Consider the following 15550-nt stretch of genomic DNA (forward strand, 5'->3'; position numbering starts at 1 on the left):
TGCTGTGTAGATATCAACTCCTGGCAGAGCAGCCGTGTTTTGGTGTGGTGTCTCCTCTGACTGTGGCCACGAGACTTGACAGAGCTCCTTTGTCAGCACCCTTAATATTATGTCATACTGAAAGCAGACATGAGGGCAAAGGGACATGTCATGGCTTGAGCTGATACAACAACTCGTTCAGCACCTTTTCCCCTCACACCTCTCTTTGCACTTGCTTTGGCACATTTTGGACTCCTTGATGGCTGATCTCCTTTGCTAAGGTGGCAGAAAAGCAATCCTGAGCAAAAAAATAAAGAGTCATTTGGGGAGTTAAATTATCTTAGGTCCAGTGAGATGCACTGGAAGGATGAGAACCATTGGGACTGACCCCTTTGGGCAGGAATGAACAATTTGATAAACAAGAAGGAACACCAGCTGTCTGGCTGAGGTACTTAACCAGTTCTTTGCCAAAATCTTCACTGGCAGCCAGGCTTCCCACATCTCTCGGTCCCTGAGCCTCTAGCTGGGGGTTGGGGAGCAAAGTCCCTCCCACTATAAGTGAAGAGCAGGTTTGAGCCCCCATGATGACCCTGAATAGGCACAAGTCTATGGGGCTTGATGAGATGCATCCAGGAGTCCTGAGGGAACTGGTGGGTGTTGTTGCCAAACAACTCCCCATATTTGAAAAGTCATGACTGTCAGATGAAGTCCCTGTTGACCGGAAAAAGGGAAATATTACTTCTATTTTTAAAATATGGAGAAAGGAATACTCAGGGTACTACAGACAGGTGAGTTTCACCTCTGTGCCTGGTAAAATCATGGAGTAGATCCTCATGACAGCAATGTTAAGGCACATGCAAGAGAAGGAGGTGATCCAAGACAGCTTCACTAAGGGCAAATCATGCCTGAATAACATGGTTGAATGACTGTAACAGTTGACATGGGAAGACCAACCAATGCAATTTACCTAGGCTTCTGTAAGGCCTGCAACAGGGTCCCACACAACATCCTTGTCTTTAAATTGGAGATATACAGATCTGAAGGGTGGACAATTCAGTGGATAAAGAAATGGATGGATGGATGGATGGATGGATGGATGGATGGATGGATGGATGGATGGAGACAGAGAGATGTAGTCAATCGCTGTATGTCCAGGTGGAAGCCAGTAATGAGTGATGTCCCTCAGGGCTGTGCCTTGGGACCAGTGTTCTTTCATGTCTTTAATGATGACATAGACAGTGGGATGGAGTGCACCCCCAGCATGTTTGCAGATGACACAAAACAGTGCAGTTGACACAACAGAAGGAAGGAATACCACCCAGGGGAATCTGGACAAACTTGAGAAGCAGTCCCATGAGAACTTCATGAGAATATCAAGTCCAGGTGCAAGGTACTGTACCTAGGTCAGGGCAATGCCAAATGTGAGTACAGACTGTGAGAAGAACTCATTGAGAGCAGCTTTGCGGAGAGAGACTTGGGGTTTTGTTGTGGTTAAAAAGCTGGACATGAGCCAACAGTGTACACTAACAGCCTTTAAGGCCAACCGTATCCTGGGCTGCATCAAAAGAGGAGTGGCCAGCAGTTGAGGGAGGTGACTCTGCCCCTCAACTCTGCCCTTATGAGACCTCACAAGGAGTGCTGAGTCCAGATCTGGAGTCTTCAGCACAAGAGGTACATGGACCTCTTAGAGCAGGCCCAGAGGAGGGGCACGAAGATGATCAGGGGGCTGGAACACCTCTCTTGTGAAGACAGGCTGAGAGAGCTGGGAGAAGGCTCTAGGGAGACCTCATTGTGGCTTTCCAGTACTTAACAAGGGCTTTTAAAAGAGAGGAACTTTTTAAATGGGCAGACAGTGATAGAACAAGGGGGAATGACTGAAACTAAAAGAGAAGAGATTTAGATTGGATGTTAGGAGGAAATTCTTTACTGTGAGGGTGGTGAGGCACTGGAACAGGTTGCTCAGAGAAGTTGTGGATGGCCCATTCCTGGAAGTGTTCAAGGCTAGGCTGGATGGGGCTCTGAGCAAGCTGCTTTAGTGGGTGGCATCCTTGCCCAGGACAGGGTGTTTGGAACTTGACAATATTTAAGGTGCCTTTCAACCCACGGCATTCTATCATATATGATAGCTCAGCTGCTATCTTCCCTTCCTTTCCAGCCATCCAGCCTGCATGAGATTCCAGAGTTAGTTAATGTGTGATAAAACTCCCAGGTAGGCTTTGACTAGTCTAAACATCTGCCAAAGATTGCCTTGTTTGTAGTGGGCTGAGTATCTGATGCTCCAGTATCTTCCAAATCCTTGTCTTGGAAAAAAACAACACTGTAAGTGTTGTTATGGCTAAGGGAGCTCAGCTAGCTGTCAGCCACAATCAAGTGTTTTATCAAAGTTTTCCTAAAGCAGTCTAGGTGTAAAAATGGCTCTTTGGGAAGTGAGATTTCCAGGTTCCTGATAGGATTAAGTGCTCCTATCTTGTTCCAGCAGCTCCTGAGGAATGCCAAATCTTAAACTTGCAGCTTTTACTGGCCTGTGGTGCATGTCTTGTAGAGCAATGGATGCTTGTGGCATGTTGTTAGCTGCTTGAGGAGCCGTGGGGTGTTCCAAACTGTCCTGCAGGGAGTTAGCAAGTGAGCAGAATGCAAGGAGAGTAAAGTTGTTTAGTAAATGCAATTAATGCACAGTCTGACAATATCGCACTAGACAGTTAATTTTATGGCTATCAAGTATCATACTATCAAGAACTTGGAATTAAGTATGGCTATGAGGGAAAAAATGGCAACTATTGAGACTTTTATTATGTAAACAGAGAAGTAACGTGGTAAGTAAATAGCCCAAAGAAGGGAAAACAAATTTTGAGAGTATAATATTTTTGTAAAACAACATTTCAATGAATTTTAAATTGTTAACATCTTTGTAGGAATCTGAGTGTGCAGATATCCATATGTATATTTCCATGTTTAGAGAGGTTTGTCTTACCTTTCTGATTTGGAGTGATCAGTTAAGAACAATATTCAATGCAAGTATTTATGTTTGAAATAAAATAGAAAACTACCATAGATAGCAAGATGATTAACTTAAAAGTTACTTGCTTTTTAAGTAGGTGTTCCTCTTCAGAAACCATACTCCTTCCTCCCAAGTGTATCTTAGTGTTTCTGAAATTAAACAGTAAATCCCGGTGACAGAGAAATAAGTCTGCCCCAAATAGTGCATTGTAAAAAAATAGAGAATCTGTCCAGGAAAACAATAATCCACAATCCTTTGATCAGAAGAGTGGAGCCATAGATGTGTTAACTGCATTGCCAAGGATTTCAAGCCAGAGAAATATAACAGTGAGAAACATAAATTTTGACGGACCAGAAATCAAAGTTCTCAATATTAAAGAGATTTCTACTGATAAAACCAGATCTCAAAATCTTTTTTATGTCTTTTCTTTTTCAAAGACATTAACTGATCATGAATGTAGATGAAGGCCAGAAATAAAGTGTTAAAATTATCTTCCCTGCTGGTTTGCAGTTGTTGAGTTTTCACATTTCTAGTTTTCCCACAGCTTCCAAGGAGAACAAGAAACAAGGATGTGATGTAAACAAAAATCAAAACAAGAGGATATTTGAAGATGGAAAATTTTAGGGATCAGGCTTTCCACTTTTCCTGTTCTATTAGTTAATGAATGAGTAGTCATTCATTATCTGGGTTTTATAATTAAAGTCTCCACTGTGCAACTGTCAGTACGGGCAAGTTTAATTTCTGAGAAATCTCTAGCTGGCAAGAAAAATTACGGTTGACTTTCAGCAGTTACTGAAATGTCAGTAAGATAGTAGAGCTGTCTGGGTTAGGTTGTTGTTGACTTTTCTCTTTCAATGTTTGTGTGTGTGTGGTTTGGGGTTTCTTTTATTTTTTTAAATTGCTGAATCAGAGACAACAAAAAACCTTATAAGGGAAGAAAATCAGAATTCTGATTCTTCTTACCTGTTTCAGATCAATATGAACACAAAAATAGTCTTCAATGTGGGGGAGTGTGATTTTGCTTTATCTTATTTCATCTTCTTGCCTTTTTATTTAGGAAGTCCTTACCTACTCGTGGAAAATTTTGAGGCAGCTTAGTCAGCATACATTTTAACTCTCATGCCTTATCTCTCAAGAATTATGGTCCTCCACTTTGTCTTTAGATTAAGATGTGATACAAGTTAAACAAACAAACAGAAACCAAGATTTTTTTCAAGTGCCTGAGTGAGAAGTTAAAATGTTTCTAGACTACTTAAGATAATTAAAGCAGTGTGTTTCTACCCTTTTGTTCCTATCTTACAAGTATAAGTGCTTTATACTAATATATAGACTTTTTTTGCATCAGAAAGAGAATAAACCCCATAAAATAAAAGGCATAATCATTCTATTAAAAATAGAATTCGTATTTTTACATAAAGATTACAATAAAATATTTTGGATTTGGGTTTCTGTCATACAAAATTAATAAAAATGTAAGCTTTTTCTATATTGTAAGTTTGATGATTAGGAGCAGATGTTCAAGGACTTGGACATCTTACCCTATATATAATTACTAGAGCTGTCCTCCTAATCATAGCATGCAAAATTGATCACTTACCATACCTAATTAAAGCAATTTTTCCTCCTAATGCAGAACCATGAAAATACTGTTCCATAAATTCTCTTTTGAATGGCTTGCTAATAAAATTTACCCAAAAGATTTGTTTTCGTCTCTTAAATTAATTTTTCTAATAAAACTCATCTATTTTGTAGGACATTTGCCAGATGTTACTGTGAGCAGTAGTGCCTAAGTTTTACTTTGTCTGCATAAAATGTAAAATACATATTCATATAAAGTTATAAAATTGATAATTTATACATATAAATAGTTGCAGTGCCAGCCTTAGAACAAAACTGCAGTTAGTTTGTCCTGTACACAGTTCTAAATGCCCTCACGGCACAGCATAGGCTTTGATCTATTTAAAATATGACTTTCTTTTTTTTGTAAATAAAATTGAACTAAAATCTTGACATTCATGCATTTCTGAGGATCTTGTGGGTGGCTACCTCTTGTTCACACATTTGATTTTCTGATACGCAATTTTTTCTTATTGTAATTTTTTCTGCCTCAAGCGCTGATAGCAAACTACCCAGCCCCATAATAGCAACAAAAATCAGTGCTATTGGGTGATTTTCATAAATTAAGAGTTAACAGCAGAAGTCTGAGTAGTTATTGATCACAGTTGCACAGCTTTCAGCTCATGTTAGCCAAATGCTATGCTTTTCCTCTTAAACCTGAAAGTCCTTGTCCTGGTGTTTGAACAGTATGCACAAGGCTTTACCATCTCTGACATGGGGCTCCAGCTCCCTTTGCTGGCCAAATGACATCACTTTCACAAATCACTTTCAACTCAGTGAAAAAACCAATACTTGTAATTAAAACCTGCCTTCTCAAACATACCTTGCTGTTTCCAACTAGCCAGTAGTATTTCCCCTCAGCAAAACTTTCTAAAGGCAATGCAGAAAAGAAAATTCAAGCTTTCATGTAGTGCATAAAAAAGACTCTTAAAGGAATTACAAGTATTGTGGAAAAATACTGTCCATATCTTTTTTCATAAGAGTTGAAATTATTTTTGTGTCCTATAGGAAAACTTAAAAGGAATTTGTGTTACAAGCACAAGATGGTGACTTAAGTGATAGATTAGGGGGTTTAATGGAGAAAGGCCTTGTGTAATGACTATCTTGCTTAATTCATTATAAAAGCAAAAGGAGTGAAAAATATCATAACTAAAGGAGTTGACCATTTATTTCATTCATATATATCTAAAGCATTGATTTTGTAGACAAGCCAGTGTTCCAACATCTCAAAGCAAGGATCCAGTTACTCCTAATTTATTGACAGAATAGATTAATTGACTTTAATTCATGTTTTTCATCATTCCTCCATAGAAGTTGATGTTAATGGTTTTTCCACTGTCTGTTTGACTATGAAATGTTAGCATGTCAGGATGCTAGTAGGTTCAAATAGAACCCTTGGATATTGCGACCATAATCTCTCCTTCAAAGAGGGCCATTTTGTCACCAAAATCTTTTTTTCATGAAGGATTTTTTGAGCTGCCTTTCCTGAACAGACATTGCAGTCATTAGACTCAGTTCAAAATGTCATTCTTACTTAATAAACAGATCAATCTCACTTTGCAGTTCCTTCGTTGCCTTTCTGGGTATTTCCAAGTCAGAGGGTAAGTAACTATTTACTGCCAAAAACCTAATGGAGGTCCAACATCAACCTCAAGGAAGTCAAGCCAGGACATCACAGAGCAACAGCACCTTTGGGAATGCGGGTGCTCAAGCCAGAGAGGAGCAGATAGTATCTTCAGTGGAGATTTACCTAGATTAAGATAATTTGAGCAGATACAGGTAGTTGCCATATCCAGAGCATGAAGCAGCCAGGCACTAGTTCAAGGCTTTATGTCTATGGTAAATAAGCCTTTACATGATTCATTCTTTAGCAATTTTCTGAGAAAAATATATATTTTTCTGGATGCATGGAAGAAATATAAACAGAGAATACCCATGACTAAACTTGTCTCCCCATTGTGTGGTTGTGAATGGAAACTTCATCTGGGATCTTATCTGCACTGCTGTTCTCTGAATGATCAGATAGTGTGATCTGAAGAAAAAATCCCATCTTTAAAATTGTTCCTTTTTCTCCCTTCCCTAAGGAAGAAAGAGGTTTTTATGTTTTGCAAAGAAAGGTTTTTGGCAAATGACTGCACCCATACTTAACTAGGAATTACTGATGATGCCCTCTAGCTCGGGGGTGAGGAATCACCTGAAGAGATATGTGCTACATTGCCTTTTAATTTTAGAGGTTGATTACACTATTTGCTTAGGCTTGATCTAGGCATGAGTCTATCCTGCGGTCCCAGGAGAGTGTTCTTAAGGTCATGTTATATCCCAGGAGCTACTCTGCCTTTACAAGTAAGAACAAACTGCCTGATGAAAAGTCCATTGAAATCTTGCCTGTGACCTCAGTCAAGTCTTGGGGGAAAAAAAAGATTTCTTCTAGCAGATTTATTGCTTTTATAGAGGCCAGATTATCAATAGGTTATAGTGTATTGATCCTAGAGTGGATTGATTTATGGTCATCTTTTTTCTTGGCATTTTTGTTATAAACTTCTGCCTTTCCCATGAAATACAGAAAAGATAAATCAACATTTTAAAGATAGTCTTTAAAGTAGGCTGCTGTTTCATCAACAAGCTGAGTGTATGTGTATTATTAAATATGTGACCAGGAGTAGATACACCACCTGTGATAAGGAAAGGTTGATTTTAGAGAGAAAACTGGATCGTCCCATTAATCTGTCTAGTATCAGCAACACACATTTTAGTGCAAATGAACTATGCACTAAGAAGCAAAGAACAGAGATAAGATCTAGGCCTCTGTGTGCATGTATATTTAGATGCATAATAGCTAAACTGTATACTATTTTATGCTCTGGGATCCACAGTGATTTTCAAAAGGCCTTAAAGGTCAGGGAAAATAAGTTTGCTTTGCAGGGTCGTGGCCAAGAAAGTGATGCAATCACAATAGAATTGTTCATCTGAGCGCAGAAATTATGCTATGAGAATTTACTTCGCTCTAGTAGAAATGTGTGTGCATCCTGCCCATATCTACCTGGCACTGACACATCCTGCTGACACTTTGGCCCACTCTTTTCTGGTCATGCAAACCCCTCCCAGTGGGCCACACCAGAGCAGTGGAAATGGTGACTGACACTGATAAAGCCATCTCAGGGCAGGTCTTCTCACATCCCACAGTCAAGTGTCTGGTAAATGTTTTGCATGCTGCTATCCATAATTCAAAGACAAAGTGATATTAAAAGACTTTTTATATTCTGAGATGCTACATTCCCATTTCTATTCCCTGTCAATGAACATGAACTACGTGGTCAATAAGGTGCAGAGAGGAAGTCATGGATTGTCTTGGACAGAAAGGCAAAGTACAATAAATTGACTGAAAGCCCAGCACTGGTCAATGTCCAGCCCTAACACAGAGACAGAGCCCAAAATCTCACTCAGATGCCTGAACTTTTATTACTCCAAAAGAAACAAAACTCAGCTAAACATTTGGTACTCATACTCTCTGTCAAATACCTGAAGAATAACTTTGAATTCAAAGTAATTTTTACTGCACTGGAATTTTGAGTAAGCATCTCTGTCCCTACCTTCCCAGCTGATGAAAACAGGTATGAGTGAAAATGTGGGAATCCTATCTTTCTTCCATCTCATTCACATGCTTTCAAATTATCTTCCATTTCCTCTCTGGCAAGATTTTTTTTTCTGATCCTCCACTATCCAAAACAAATAAACAACCTCCAAAACCTCAAAGATTTTCCTGAAAATAGATCATAAGTTTCCTCAAACTCACTAAAATCGTCTTTTATAGTAGTTCAGTAATTTCCAATGAGTGGTCTCTTCTACCCTCACATAACACCTAAAGGCAGCTAATTATTGCCAAAAGCTGAATGTAAGAGCAAAAGGCAGTGCTTGGGGAGGGCAGAATTTTCACCTCAGTGATATAGTACACAATAATTTGTTGATCTTTTTAAAAGCATGTGATTCAATCAATTAATGAAAAATATTTAAATCACATGACATGTATTATATAGTATTTTTACGACAAAACTAATTTTCTATAATGCCATCATATAGAAAAGTAGAGGAATAAATTATATGATAGATGCATACAAACCACACTTACTATGTTACATGTGGTGTGAAATGTGGTGCACACATTTAAGCAAATAAGGGAGAAAACATCTAAGAGAGCTTACAGAAATTCCCTTACATTATTTCCCAGATAACATACATGGTTTTGAAGTAGAACAGGATTTTTTTTTTTTTCTGCTATACACTCAGTCACAGATAAGTAAACTTGTCTTGTGTGTGCATCAGAAAGCCCCCTGTTTTGTTCAGACACAGACTTAGTAGTGGATTGTGCCATGCATGTTTCAGGTCACACTCTGTCTGTCTTAGCACACAATAGAAGTCCTGCAAAGGCAGTATTTATGTAGGGCATGGGAAGTAGTGGCATCATCTACAGGATAATGTTACAGTGCTCTAAGGAGCTTCTCACCCACTGGGGGTCTGCTCTGGTCCCCCAGTGCAGATGCACGGTGATGAACCACTACTGGAGAGGGAGAGGGGAGGGAGCTACAGAAGCCACTTGGCAGAAGCCTCTAACAACTCACTGAAGGTAGCCACAGTCAGCCCTGTAGTTTATAGCTATGGAAACCTGTTAGCACTCATGTAAAGGCATCATTTCATCAGACGCTTAACATTTTGTCAGCACTGCACACAGGAGGAAACTGAATGTGGCAAGAAAGGAAGATGTTCCTTGTATTATTCCATCAGCTCTTCTCAGAAGGCGGTGAAATATATTGGCTTAATATTTTCCCAACTTGTGTCTTGCCACTTAGGGATCTTCTTGAAAGATATTCCCTCAAGGATTCTGTCTGGAATAGTTAAACATCCTTCACTAAATACTTCTGCTTACCCTTCTCTGTCCCCTTAGATCTGTGCTCCCAGGAGTTTTACAATATGCTGATCTTGCACAGTAAAGAAAAAAATACTCAAGACCCAAGGCCTTAAATGGAGTGTTTGCTTCAAGACTCTAATAAAGGTTTAAATATATGTTCTTAAGTGGGGAAATAAAACAACTAGGAACAATTATCTGTTCTTTGTTTTTCCAGTTCACCCATGACCTCAAGAAGTAAATTTCTGCAATCTCTTACTACCCCTCTGAAAAATTTCTGGTCAAGAAATTGACCAGAATTGGAACCACAGGAGAGGGGGGAAAAAGAGTGGTGAGCATATGTTTTGTAATCTTATGTCCAGAGGCCAACAAAACACCAACAGAAGTGGTAAATCCTACAGTATCTAGTGCTTCTCAAGGACAGTGGTAAGTAACTGGATTTCTTCTCCAATCTAGTATGGCCATCCAGCTGGAATGGCAAAAAAATACTGAAAGACATGCATCTGGATGCAATCTGGACAAGGAAACACAAGACAGAACTACTGAAATCTACAGTAGGGAATACGCTGGCAACAGCAGGAAATATAAGCCCAGACCTGTAAGAGCCAGACATGCAAGTCACTGCCAACAGCAAATACATACATCACACTCTATCAAGTCACCTCCTCCTACTTCTGTGGAACTCTCAATTGACTTCATCATCTTACAACAATGTCTTGTTAATAAAGTTCAAGTATTTTGTAAATCAATGCTCTTTTATTGTAGGTGATAACCATAACAATAGATAGGAGATGAACAATAGAGTAGAGATAAGCACCAGGGTGCAGCCTTACAATCACTTTTATATAATGATCACCTACTCCCAAATTAGTGCTGCATTCCCCATCACCACCCAAAATGGCAGTACACCCACATGCCAAAAGTGAACTTCACAAATTTTATGTACCAAAAACTAAACAGGGGAGATAGTCTCTTGTATTTTCCTTGTTGAACTTAAGCTATATTATAAGCCATATCCACTTGCCTGTTGACTTTTTGCAGAGCAGCTCCACATCCTCTGTGATCACCTGCTACTTGTCTCCCTTAGCAGGAAGAGAGCACTACATTTCATCAGACTGGAAAAGAAGAGACAAGCAGGGACAGCTATATCTTGATTAGTATCATGAATATCAACTAGGTGATTAGGGGAGGGAGAAGTCCTTACTAATAGCTTTGCCAAATGCTTCCTGAATTGCCTAATGCTCTTTTCCACCCCAGGCTGATGGTACTGAGGCATTCCCAGTAACCTGCTAACATGGGAGTTATTAGCTCCTGGTTATCTCCCTGGCAGGTGGGTGAAGATGTCTGAAAATAGCACCCACAATCAATGGGGAACTTGGAATGAGTGCTTGTGGGAACTCTAGTCTCCCTGTACATTTTCTTGCTGAAAATCTACAGCTCTAAGGACATGATGCACCCGGCGTTTTTCATCTTATTGCGTTTCATTCATATAATAACCAGATTCACCAAATTGTTCATCTGCCTTGAAAACACAGCACTCACCAGCAGGTATGCTTTATTCCTCTCAGGCATGTTCTCCACACTTGGCCATAAAAACTTCCAGAGTCCTTCCCATTACAGCAGCATGTATGCTGACCCAACAATAGGAAAGTACTTACCTATTCAGTCTTCATCCATGCAGGTGGTGATTGGCTCAGGAATGAGACAAATAAATTAATAGCTTGAACAAAGCAAAAGCCAGTGTTTGAACCTCACCTCCCACTATTATGAGGAGAGCTGGTATACTGACAGGGCCTCAAGACCATCCCTGCTCCCAGAGGACTGGCTGCAGGGTGCAGGGTCCCTTTGGTGGCTGCCGGGAGAGAATGCCAGGCAGCACTCCTGGGAACTTCAGCAAGGGCAGACCTCCCTTTCCGTGGGAGTTGCTTTGAGCCAAGTCTCTACCATTTGCTTCCCACCTGAGCCTGACCATCCCAGGGCTGTCTGATCCTGCTTCCCCTCATTAGGCTTAATCCTGGCCCCCAGCCACAGGGTGACATCTCAGCCCAGCCACAGCCCTGTTCCCTTTGCTTCCCAGCCTGTCCCAGACTCTGGCTGGGGACAGTGGGATGGCCCTGTCTGGGATGTCCTGCCCTGCCTGCTCCCAGCTGCTCCCAGGACCCTGATGCCCAGAGTGGCCACACTGCTGACCTCTCTAATGAACACAGCTGCAGCAAGATCAAGGACATTAGTTACTCACATGTGGTGAACTTCCACACTGCCATGTAGGGAGCAGACCTGGGACATAACAGGGCTCAGAGTCAGCCACTCCACCAATAACATCTTTTGGGTGAGCAAAATCAACCACCTTGTGCCTCAATAGTTGCATTTTTAGCTAACTTATGTGCAAATTCTGAAAGACAGACGCATTAATATCTGGCTTGTACTAATACAGGTGTATCTGATGCCACCACACACCACAGCAGACAGACCATGACTGGAATTGTACAGTCCAGTGTCCTATTCCTACTTAGGTCATTCCCAAAGAAAATGGAAAGGAAAAATGGAAAGGTTCCTAAAGAGAATCATAGGAATGGCAAAAAACCTGCTTTATATGGAGCCCAAGAAGACTCTATTACTTCACAGGGAGACAAGTCTTTACTTTGGTATACAAACATAGAGAACAATCCAATGGCTAGAAGCCAAAGCTTCAATTTCAGATTACCAGTAAGGGGCACAGCAAAGGGAATAACTTACTCAATGCAGAAACAAAATTTTCACCATTTGAAGTGACCATCAGAAACATTCCAACATCCTCTATCTTGACCCAAGCTAGGGATTAAACTAGGAAGGACCACTGTGAAAGTTCAATGGTTTCTGCTATGCTTATGGGAAGATGATACTTCCCAAGGGCTATTCCAGATATAATCTACAGTTATTAAATTTTTTATTTCCCCAGGAGTTTGAAAAGAAAAGATTCTTTTAGGTGTTTTTTATAAGAAGAAGTATCTTTTACCTATTTTGGGTAAGATGTTGGAAAGTACTTCACCCTTGATCCTAGTCTGAGAAAGAAAACAGAAGAGAAAGGCAATGGGGGGTGATCCTTCCCCTCTACTCAGGACTGATGAGGCCACACCTGGAATACTGGACCCAGTTTTGGACTGCCCGGTATCAGAGAGACATGAACATACTGGAAACAGTCCAGTGAAGGGCCACAAAGATGATGAAGGAACTGGAGCATCTCTCCAGAGGAAATGCTGAGAGAGCTGTGGCTGTTTAGCCTGAAGAAGATAAGGCTTGGGTGCATCTCATCAATGTGCACAAATACCTGGAGGGATGGTGTAAAGAGGACAGAGCCAGACTCCCTTCAGTGGTGCCAAGTGACAGAATCAGATGCAATGGGCACAAAATGAAACACAGGAGGGTCCATCTGAACATAAGGAGATAGTTTTTATACTGTGATGGTGATTGAGCACTGGCACAGGTTACCCAGAGAGGTTGCAGAGTCTCCATCCTTGGAGATATTCAAACCCTGACTGGACATGGTCTGGGGCAACCAGCACTAGGTGGCCCTGCTTGAGCAGAGGGTTGGGCCACATGACCTTCAGAGGTCCATTTCATCCTCAGCCCGTCTGCTGTTCAGTGTTTCTGAGACAGGACTGGCTGGGTAGCCATCAGAATTGCTTGCATATACTTTTGAAAATGACATTCCATTACTATTTTTTACTTGTATCAAAGGTATTTTTTTCTCTATGGTCTGTGGAGCTAGACTTTCCTCTGCATTTTATCAGTACAGACTGAAGCCAGATTAGTCCAAAGAACCTGTGATATGTTGTCCTTCTGCTAATCAAAAATTAATCTTTATGGTACAGTGCCATTTATACCTGGGAACATAATGAAAGGAAGCATATGTGAATTGCCCAGTTAGTCTGTGCCAAAACTCTTTCCAGGGTAAAAGCACTAGCACCTTTAAATGGATGAAAATATTTCATATAAAACACCATATCCTGTCCCTCTTCTAACACTAAAAGGGTTAAGCCTTCTATTCTGTTAAATTAACAAAAGCACTGTTACTATTTCCTCCTTGCTTGCCAGCATGGTTTCCTCTGCAGTAACATCTGTGACACCACAGAATTTTTTCAAGACCTAATTAGTGATGTTAGAAGAAAATGTTAGTTCACCAGATAGTTTGGGGAATAATTTAATTTTTATGTACATATATATATATATATATATATATATATATATATATGTATGTATATGTTTGTCTAGCATCTTGAATATTCCTCATGTCCCCATGAATCCTGTGTGGTAGCAGCCCTGGAATGCAAAAATAATCTAGGGAATTTCTGATCACTAAGTTTAGGGCTAAAGAGCCAATGGTTTCAGTATGCTGCATTGTTTAGATGTGAGGTTAAATTCAGAGATCAGACTAAGTTGCTTTTCTGGAAAACCAGTCTAAATAGAGTTAGGGTGTAGAAGTTCCATTTTTACTGCCTGCCACTGGACTGTGGAGGCAGGACCCTGGAAAATGCAGAACAGTTTATTTAGGAGAGCAGTAGCTTCGCTAGGAAAGAAAAAGACATTAAGTCAGTTTTTTATTTCTAATTCTCCAATCATTAAAATATTATCTGTCACCAGAAGGAGAAGTGTTAAAAAAGATCACTGGCTTTAAGGAAAATACATTGATTGAATTCATCAGAAAAACAGAGCTTATGCGTAAATTCAATTCCCACATCTTCAAAGGAGTCAGTTTATACAAACTGTCTTATACAAATTAAAATGTTCAAAGGATCTAGTTCACTGCAGTTCCCTAAAATCAAATGTATCCCACTTCAGTTTTATAAATTATTATATCTAGAATTTTCTTTTCAACCCATGTTAATATCTTTCTTGTTCAACCCTTTTTAATCTCCTGACCTATTTTCAATGGAAAAGAAATTGACTTTTAGTCATATTCCTACATCACTGAAGGGACCTTAAAGGTCTTTTCCAGCCAAACTACTTGTATGATTCCTTGATGCTATGACTGCTGAGTTTGGCCAGAATTCTGTGCCTTTAAAATATAAGGGCAGAAATCTGCTGTTAATGGCTGTAGCTATGCTTATAAAGACTATTAAGTAAAACCAGAGCTGTGCAATCTGCTAGACTTAAAATAAAAATAAATTCATTACTGTCACTGGAAATAGCAGCCCACCACTGGGAAACAGAATTAAAAAAGAATTGATTTTAGTTGTATTTACATAACCAGGGCAAAAGGCAGGTAAATAAATAATAAATAAAAAAAGATTACTCAAATACATTCTTCTATGACCTGTTCCAGATTCCAATTATGAGAACAGTTTAACAACAAATATTGTGACATGAGCAAAAGATATAAACCCACATCTTCACCTGCTTTCTTTTACCCAGTCTTTGTAATCACACAGAATAATCAAGTATGGTGATGTCAAGGCAATCTGGGAGTTATAGAAAGTGGTTCCCATAACACAGCAGTACCAATTACTCCATACCTTTTCCAGACCAGCCAGTATTTTAGATGGCTTCTTTTGGGTAACCTGAGAAGGTTCACAAACCTATAAAATACTGTTTCCTGATCTTTCATGCAAAGCCTCGTGATGCCTTATACTTACCTAGCAGAACCTTTGAATGTAATTCAGTAGTAGATCATAAGTTTTCCACAAGCAATTTTTAAAGGCCTGTGTTTATGAAGCTGGTGGCATGTTTATAAAATTGTGTAGCATGGATTTAATATTATACATAGAACTGATAAATCAGTGTATATGAGAAAGGCAAGTTTTCCTACCAATACTATTTAATTTGTGCTGAGAACAGTTACAGTTAAGTAAGGAAAAGCAGAAAAAAAATAATGTAGGTTTTCCAATGCAATACACCTGACTTATCATTCCTTTCTCTAAGCAGATTTAGATAGACACGGTGCAGAATGTGAACTCCTATTGACAGTAAGCAGAAGTATAAAATGGCAGTGAAACTGGTGACTTAAGCATTTCCAAAGAGATTACCTCCTGCTTAAGGCAGGATACTTTCAACAATCAAAGAAAAATCTATGCAAGTTC

Source organism: Aphelocoma coerulescens, chromosome 5 (assembly GCF_041296385.1).
Source record: "Aphelocoma coerulescens isolate FSJ_1873_10779 chromosome 5, UR_Acoe_1.0, whole genome shotgun sequence".
Taxonomy (NCBI): Eukaryota; Metazoa; Chordata; class Aves; order Passeriformes; family Corvidae; genus Aphelocoma; species Aphelocoma coerulescens.